Genomic DNA, 8978 nt, shown 5'->3' with positions numbered 1-8978 from the left:
AAAGATATTAGCAAGAAGCCAATTTCAAACCTTCCAAACATCTTGTATTCAATCACTTGATATGGAGGTGACCAGAATCAGGAACAAACAGAATCAAATTGAAGTAGCTGCAACATAAAAGGGCACTCCTCTGTTCAAGGCAGAGTTTTTTGGAGGGAAAGTGACATTTTGGAGGACAGCATTTCTTTTATTCCACCACAGAATTTATTTAATGAGTTAATACCAAGTGGGAAACGGGTCATATAAGAATCTTGATTAAATAAACCTTTTCCATCTGAAGTCATCAGAAGGTCAATATATTGCACACCCCCTGATTTCACTTTCACTTAAAGTTAGAAGACTCTGACAAGGAGCAACCAAATTTAACACCTTTCACTAGTAACCATATGCTGAACATTGGCCTTTCAGAAATGACTGAAAGCAACTGAGCAATTGAGGCTGTCCAGCTACAATATGACAGAAGTTTTGGCATGATGTACATCATGAAGAAAGTTACAGTGCCCCAGTGGTCTTTATATATCAAAGGAGAATCTTGGCATGGCACTGAGGGTGTAGTTTTCATGTTGTACAGGGGGACATGGACAAGTGTCACAGGAAAAAGCATGATGTTATGATGTAGAGTGGTGATTTACCTATCAATACTGAAAAATACTGACATTCTTTGTCACTTCCAAATATTGGGGAAGAATTCTGTAGAACCAAGTGTATCTTGCCAGGAGAGCATCCTCATTTCTAGCTGCTTTCACACTTTTTTCTTGGTTTTGGTATATTTTGTCAAGAACAAGCTCTGAGAAGCAAAGCCTATCAACTGCTTGCTAAATCACCTCTATCAGTCAGTCTATTTTAATTCATACACAGGGAGCACTGCACACCCAGACTTACACTTTGAAGAATCTGTTCTCATATTCTGGATGACAGAAAGATACTCTAGAGGTTGCAAAAATGAAAGAGTCCAGGGAGCTAATTTCTCCTGTGACCAAGGTACAGGATCCAATCATAAGTTTCAGATTCCTTTTTCATTAGCATTCTAAATTGTGTAGCATTGCATATTACAGATTATTTTCCATTCTGCTAAGAAAAGTCTGTTGTTTTTTTTTTGGTATGATCCTGCACAAATATGTCTAGATTTCAATTACCCTGCTTAAGCAATTTCAGCTATTTTTGTTAATTATCTTGATTTCTCACTAGTACATCTCTTGAGGTACCATGATTCCCAGGTTTTCTTCTCTCACTGTCATTGGAAGTTGACATTCAAAGTGATTTCTTGTACTCTCTGCCTTTAACAGCCTTCCTTAAAGGTTGCTTGTATCTTCACAGATAATGTGATAAGGTAACCATAAGCACAAAGGCCAAATATACTCTGCCACAGAAAGAGCTTACATGGTTCTGTCTACTTCTGAAGCATTATTCTCTTGAGTTTTGATATTCTGAAGAGTTCAATTCTTTACAATCATGTCCAGCATTGGGACTACTTCTTTTACCTGCTGCATAAGCACTTATTGAATTATAGAAGATTAATATGTTAATGTTAGTGATGGAAGGATACGGAATGGTCCAGAATCAGACTTGAACTTCACCTCTGGGTTAAGCCATGACACCAGCATCCAAACGTTGCTGAAATCAGTGTGTAGTGCTCCACTTTCTGTCATGAAGTGCATCTCCCTTCCCTATTGTCCTACTATGGAATTCCAATAGTAATTGATATTGGATCTTATCAGAAAAAGTCTAAGACTACATCAGTATAAATGCAAGAATAGCTCTATTTAAGAAGTTTAAAATGCAGAAATCTGCGAGATCTGTAAACCTCCATCTTGGACATTAAAAGACCTAAACATGGAACAGAAGAATCATTATTTTCTATAACTATTAGTGCTGCTAACATTCTTTCAATCATCCAGATGCTACCCTGTAATTGTTTATTGACTCCCATAATTTAGTCCTCCCAAGGCACACCTGCTCTATCATTATCTAAACTTCTTATATGTTTAGCTTGAAAATTGTATAAACCACTGCACAGGTAAGGGTTGGAAAGATAAGGAAGCTTATTTTTCAGCAAGATTTTTTCTAACGACTATTCCTCATCATAAGAAATACATGTTCTGGGCTCAAAAAAAGTAACACCACCTCATTATCATGCACTATTAGTAAATCTGAATAAAACAGATAAATCAAACTAGAAAATCTATATCTCTTTTCCCTCCAGCTTTGTAAATCATTCAAAAACTCCTCCTTCTCTCTCACCCACTTACCTGTGCTTGAATAATGATCTCATTTGTTATTTATTTGTTTCCCATAATTATGACTGGAGTATGGTTGGCCCCAAAGGCTTTACTTCTTTTCCATGACTTCTGTATTATTTTTTCCATAGAAGCCATTAAAGGACAAGTAATGAATAGTGAATGCAAACCTGAGGTAAATTCATGAAGCCTGGGAATCATGAGCATGCATTTCCATTATTACCCGTCAGTAATTTAAATACAACCAGTAAGAAAAGACTGTGCTCCCATAAGGTAATAACAAATAACACTTGAGATGTTAGTTCACAAACATGCTAGTGAATCCATTTGTTCATTTTTTCAGACAGTTCTATCAAGTCCTACTTGAGATATGATGGTTTTAGTTGAATATACTTTTATTTCTTCTTTCCTAAGGGATTCAGGTCATGCAAAGATTAAGGCTTCAGTTTACTGTACACTCAGAAAGATACCAACCAAATCTCAAGAGAAATAGGTAATGGCTATGTCTCTCTTTCTCTGAAAATCTGTAGTCACATGCTCAGCTTGCCAAGCATAGGGTTGTACCTTCTGCCTTCTGTCCACATGGCTACCTTGTAGATTACCAGGGCAAGCAACTTGCTGAAATACCAGATGCAGGCAGGGAAGCGCTGAAAGACCACAGTCTGAAGAAACAGAGCTGAAGAAATTACCAGGACATCTTATCTCAAGTGGAAGTGGTCAATGGTTCAGTAGGCAATTAGACTAAATGTCTAAAATAACAGACATCTGAGAACCCAGTTTCAGCTATCAAGAGATTAAAATCAGGAAACAACAACCTGGTCTCTTAGTTTCTTTCACCTTTGTCTGGATTCTGGGATCTAGTTTACTTCTTAGTATGATAAGAGCATTGCAAATTAATAAATTTCATATTAAGGTGGGAATCAGATACTATTGCAATGCTTTTCATCTCTCTAGCACCCTGTGGTATGTAATACATAGGATATATCTATGTTGAATGCTAAATCCTGTTTAAAGACACAGTTACATACTACATATAATAAATCATAGCCAGGATGTCATTTTATATAAAATATTATAAATAAATAAATAGATAGATAGCCAGCAAGTTGAGAAGTCCAGCAAGATTTAGAGACTCGGTCAGTATTTTGAATAAAGTGGATGTAGGTGGTCATCCTCTCCAACAGCAGACCCATTATTCAAACTGGCAAGCTCAGATCTGATTGTACTGCTGTGGCAGCTCAGTAGTCCCATCTTGTACATGTGTTTGACCCTTAATTCCTTGTATATATATGTATGAATGTATAAATACATATTGTGTGTGGAGGACAGGTTACCTCATGCTGAGGGATTTCAGATATCAGTGACCCTGCTGGAGGATTATTTCTGATACCTAATAAGGTCGGTTCAGAAGAAACACAGTTGGCACAGGCTATATGTGCCAATCACTATGAGAAAAATATTGAAGGTAAATCTATGTTTTCTTTCATTTTAAAATGTATATAATTTTCCTGCCAGTGGCAAATACATACACATACATACATACCGCAGACATACTCCATGCATAACTGGCTTCAATTTCTTGCAGTTTGCCATATGCTCTTTTCAACAGCGTGGGAGACCCTGCTGGTGCCCATGTTTCCAAACCAGCTGCAAACGTGAAAAAGAGAGCCAGCTTCAAACTTTACTTCTCTCCTCTTATTCAGGTGCAGCCCTTTCCTGACTCCTCAGAAATTATGCAGGAGTCCAAATGAGGGAATGAGGAGGGTAAAGGAAATCTGTTCTCATTTTGATGTCAAACTAATAATTAATGCCCAATTATTCTATTTTATTTGCATAGGAAACATTGCTACTTTAAGACTAAAAAGAAAAAAAAAAAAAAGAATTTGGCAGCTCTTGTTCAGCTGCTGCTGGCAGGAGGTTGCTTAGCAACTCCAGAGAGGGCTGTGAGAGAGGAGGTTGCGGGAGTCAGGCTGAGGAGCAGGCCTGGCAGTTCTGAGAAGAGGAGCAGGCCTGGCAGTTCTCTGAATGCCAAGCAAGCCGAGCTACCAGTCATCATAGGAATCCAGCAGCATTATTTTATGTATCTCACTGCCCATGGGGACCCACGCTGCTCTGTGTGGTCAGTCTGAGACCTCTCTGCAACAGGGTGTGTGTCTCCATTACAGATCCACGAAGACAACTTGTCCTTCTAACTAATGTAATTGGGTACCTCCAACAGGAAAGCGCCTGGAATGGAAAGAGCAAGGAGATTCAATTCCAGGCTTGAGGTTTTAAAAGACCTCAAGAGGGAAAAAGAGAGTTCAGTGAAGGCAGATGCTTCCTTGAGAGAGAGGGAGATGCTTCAAATGAGGGTGATGCTATATTTATGTTGATGTTAACAGGGTAAAGTAAACCTGTTTGGAAGTTTTATATCTGAGACACTGTAAAAAAGACAAAAAAAAAACTTTTACAGAGCCCAATTTACTCTCTCTCCTTCAAGCTATTTATTTTTTTTCAATATTTTATTTTATTTATTCAAGCCATTATTTTTTCTGTAGTATAGCCATCTGTTTTCAGCTGGAGAAGAACATCAGAGTTGAAAATTTGAGACGTACCTCAGTTAAATTCAGTGATGTTGCAATTAGGAGGTAAAGTGAAGCTGGGTAAAAAGCAAATAACACTTTTCTGAAGTTTAAGAACAGGAGTCAGAAAGTTTGTATAGGCCTGACAGCTGTGTCCACTGCTAGTAAGATGAATTTTTCACAAAAAAATACATTTTCAGAATACTTCTTACATTTTAACCTTGTATGTCATCGGATGACTTTGGCATTTTCTGTACTGATGATGTTCCTGTTCACTGCATATCCCATTAAACCTGTAAGAACCTTCCACAGACACTCTGCAAACAGGGGCATAGGTTTAGATTGAATGAGAAACTATTGGCTCTGTCTGGGACACTGGCATTTACTTTCCCTGAGAAAACTCTCTCTTTCGTCTTCCTGGGGCTACCTACTTTGCCTACTTTTCAACCCCTACTCTTGTTCAGGACAGCTTCTGATCTTGTATGACTTTATTTTATATTAAAGCTGAGCTCCATCCTGATGTGGATCTGTGTTTCTACTTTTTCTTCTTCTGTTGCAATGGGCTAGTAGGATATTAGGAGATGTTGATGATACATTTATGTATGATTTTATGGCCATACATGAAGACACCGGAGAATAGTTAGCTCCTGCTTTCTGACAGCCCAGGTTCAAGTACTCCTTGGATATTCTGTTGTTTTTATTGCTGTGTCTAAGGACTCCTTCTTCAGACTGTCCTAGCCTGATGTAGCAACACTACATGCCACTATACAGGTCAGGTCACCTCAGAGAAAGCTGTTTTCCAGAACACTCCAAAGCTTTCTTTTCATTGGGGTCACATTACTTATGGTCTAGCCCTTAAAAAAAAAAAAAAAAAAAAAAAAAAAAAAAAGAGTGAAAACTTTAAAAAAGGGAACAAACATGAATGTAATGTGGTCAGCTGTCTGGAGTATTCCTGGTAGGTCCTTGCCCATAGCTTCTGCTCTGAGGTATAATCAGGCCCATGATAAAGCTTTCTGAGTGTTTCATGGTCCTTTTAAATGGGGCTTAGGATATATCCAGAGAGGAAGCTCAGGGAACCTTATGCTATGGTAACACAGCAGTTTCAAAATCAATGTTTTTTCAGGGGGAAAGGAGAAACTGCCACTATGCATGTATCTTTTTGTCTGCAGCTGAATGGAGTAAAGCAGCTGCAGCACACTGTCCCAGGTTACTCTGCAGTACAAAAAACAGAGCACACACACACGATCAGTTATTTTGCTTCAGGCAAAGGGGGGAATTCAGATTCTAGCTGCAGACCAGTGGCTTTCTAAACCATACTGACTTGTCCATGTCCTAAATTGGAGATACACAGCACATCTGTCATATTTATTATTTCTCCCTCCCCCCTTATAAAACCAAACTGTTTTTCAGGCTGATTCCTATTTCCCCCTCCAAATCTTGGCTTCTACTTGCTGCCATAAACCACTGAAATGATTCTCAGGTACTGCAGGGCATGAAGGATGGGTCCCACTGCACTGCTGCTCAAAGAACAATGCATCACCTGTCTTAGCTGAGATACACTAGATTATAGCTTAGATACCCCTCTCCTCAGCATATATCTCTAGTGCTGCTGATAGCACTGCATCACACAGGCAAGATAATGTCCACTCATTTGTATCAACATGCTTTTGCCCTTGACCTTTTAGAAACACATATCACACCTTTTGCATGCCAAAATGTTAGGCAAATGAGGTGAGTATTGTGCTCCCAAAATCTTTCATCCACAGGGGTCATGGGTATAGAAGAGCTGCTGAGCATCTGAGCCAGGACAGAGTGAGGTACTAAACCATATCTAGTGTCAAAGAAACAATCAGCCCATGCATGAAGTGAATGTTTGCCTGATTTTAGAAAGGCAGATGCTATTTGCTGAATTGCTTCAACAGCATTAAGGGGTTGACAATTAACCAGAGTGGCTTAAGAAATCCAAAGAGAACAGAATGATGTCCTAAGGCCAAAAGTCTGTGTAGCTGCCATCTTCTGTAGGAAGAGTATCACAATTGCCTAACCTCTAGGTATAAACCTTACCTGGTTCCTGTCTAAGGGCTACACATCTTTGGTCCTTTGCGTTCAAGACAGGCAACCAGTCCTGGTTTCAGCTGGGAAAGAGCCCTGCAAGAAAACAGGTTTGGGGTGTACCAGGAGCTTGGAGGGAACACAGCTAGCACTGCTAACCCAGACTGACCAAAGGGATGTTCTATGCCATGCAGTGTCATGCTGAACAATAAAACTGGGGGAAGTCAGTCAGGGGGCCAGCATTGTTTGCGGACTGGCTGGGCATTGGTTGGCTGCTGGGAAGCGATTGCATTGTGCATCACTTGTTCTGGATTTTGTTATTTTTGTTCCTCTCTCCCCCCCTTTCTCTCTTTCTTTTTTTTTTTTTTTTTTTTTTTTTTTTCCTCTTCTTCTTTCTTATTAAACTGTCCTTACTTCATCCCACAAGTTCTTGTACTTTTTTTTTCAATTTTATCCCCCATGCCATTCTGGGCATGCATGGGAGGGTTGGTGAGCTAACAGCTGTGTGGTGTTTAGTTGTCTGCTGGGTTAAACCAAAACACCACCCAAAACTAATGCATGTGAATAATAATTGCCACATAAACTTATGATTAACCCTGGTGGACTGAAGAGAACCATACCACATTGATCTGTTACTGTGTTTTGTATAACAACCCTTATCTAGGAAAAGAAGGTAGCAATCTATCTAGGTTAGCTGGGCACAGCAAAATTGTTACTACCTACCTGCCAAAGCCCTTGAGAACCATGCTGGCTGCTGCTAGTGTCAATGGAGGTGAGGTCTTCAGGATGGCAGCTTCTGCTTCTGTACTTTACAGCGACCCAAGTTTCATCCCCTGATTGCCTCTACCTTGCTGGCAAGAGCAGCAAACATTAATTAATCAATTAAGCATGATATTCTATGCTCTCTCATTAGCTAGCTACCCTAATTCTGTCTCTTGCATTTTATTTTACCTTTCCTGCAGTAGTCTGGTCCCAACCTCTTAAGGGTGTTGGCAACAAAATTTAATGTTGTCTCCACTACTAAGAAGCTTTTAACTGGCTCCTTCCCTTGTGCAATGCTGCATCTTCCACAGACTAATTGCTTTAGATTAAATGTTTATCTTCAGTGGAGCAAAATATGAAGTCAGAGGGAGATAGTGTAACTGGTCCTAGCTGGTACAATCAGTAGGAGTGTAAACAGCTCAGATTTCCCTTCTTCTGGCCTTTTTTATACAGTTTTCCACAATTTCTGACTCTGGGAAGACTGACACAAGAACTAGACAAGCTCTTTTGCTGTGTTTCCAGCTCAGCTTTGGGAAAATAAATTGCTATTAAAAAAAAAAAAAAAGTTTAACTACTGTATGCTGAAAACAATCAGTTTAGTCTTCCTCTAGGAAACAGTGTGTGCAGTGTAAGACCATAGGACTTGCTATGCCTCATCTGCCTTTAATGGATTTTTATATACTTAAAGATTTACAAAACCACTGAAGATGCTACTCCAGTATTTCATATGCCACTTAAAATTGATTACCTTACCAATATTAGGCTGCAAAAACTACTTTTTCTAAAACTTCCTAACATTCCCAATATCCCTATTAGCCCAGAGTGCTCACTGTAATCAGCTATTAAAGGTGTTCCTTTCCACATTCTTCCAATCCATCTCCTTCCTGCTTGCTTTTACTATTCAGTATTCCCAGCTGTTTTATATACATGGAAAACCCATTCTTAGTAATTAGGTAAAATTACTTACACCTGCTTAGTAACATACTGCATTTTTATTTGAAGTCAATGACAACATTTTCTCCAAGGACTTCATTTTAAATGAAAAATGAATTTAAGATGTTTTTCTCTCCTCCTCTTCCTGTTTCCTCCAAGTTCTATTTATTGCTTGTGACCTTTTAACAGTCACCCAACAATTATTTTTAAATATTAATCTTGGAACATGTCAAGTTGACAGGTCACCAGCTTTTTTGTGAGTGAAAGTCTGTTAAACTGAATTTAACACTGAACGTGGGTGGCACCCACTGTGGCAGTAGGCATGACACAATTACAGCTTTGCTGCTGTCCAGTAGGTACAGCTGTGTTGTTCAGCACTAACAGCACAGAAAATGATTCACACCCAAACTGGGCAAGCAAGATTAATGTAGGC

General features: G+C 39.1%; 1 long non-coding RNA gene across 2 annotated transcripts; it reads right to left on the bottom strand.

The window, feature by feature from the left end:
- Positions 1–4696: 4696 nt before the first annotated feature.
- LOC106017687 (uncharacterized) lies at positions 4697–8500 on the bottom strand. Of its 2 annotated transcripts, none has more exons than XR_001191302.5 (5): positions 8443–8500; positions 7802–8157; positions 7574–7701; positions 6863–6946; positions 4697–5652 (listed from the first exon to the last, which is right to left on the bottom strand). It is a non-coding gene; the product is annotated as an uncharacterized lncRNA (long non-coding RNA). The 2 variants fall into 2 exon arrangements; XR_005266898.2 differs by having other exon boundaries at positions 8361–8491.
- Between the last annotated feature and the right edge of the window lie 478 nt (positions 8501–8978).

The sequence above is a fragment of the Anas platyrhynchos genome, chromosome 6, assembly GCF_047663525.1.
Source record: "Anas platyrhynchos isolate ZD024472 breed Pekin duck chromosome 6, IASCAAS_PekinDuck_T2T, whole genome shotgun sequence".
NCBI classification, from domain to species: Eukaryota; Metazoa; Chordata; class Aves; order Anseriformes; family Anatidae; genus Anas; species Anas platyrhynchos.
The sequence above is the reverse complement of the archived record's forward strand: the minus strand, read 5'-3'. Positions and strand labels throughout refer to the sequence as shown.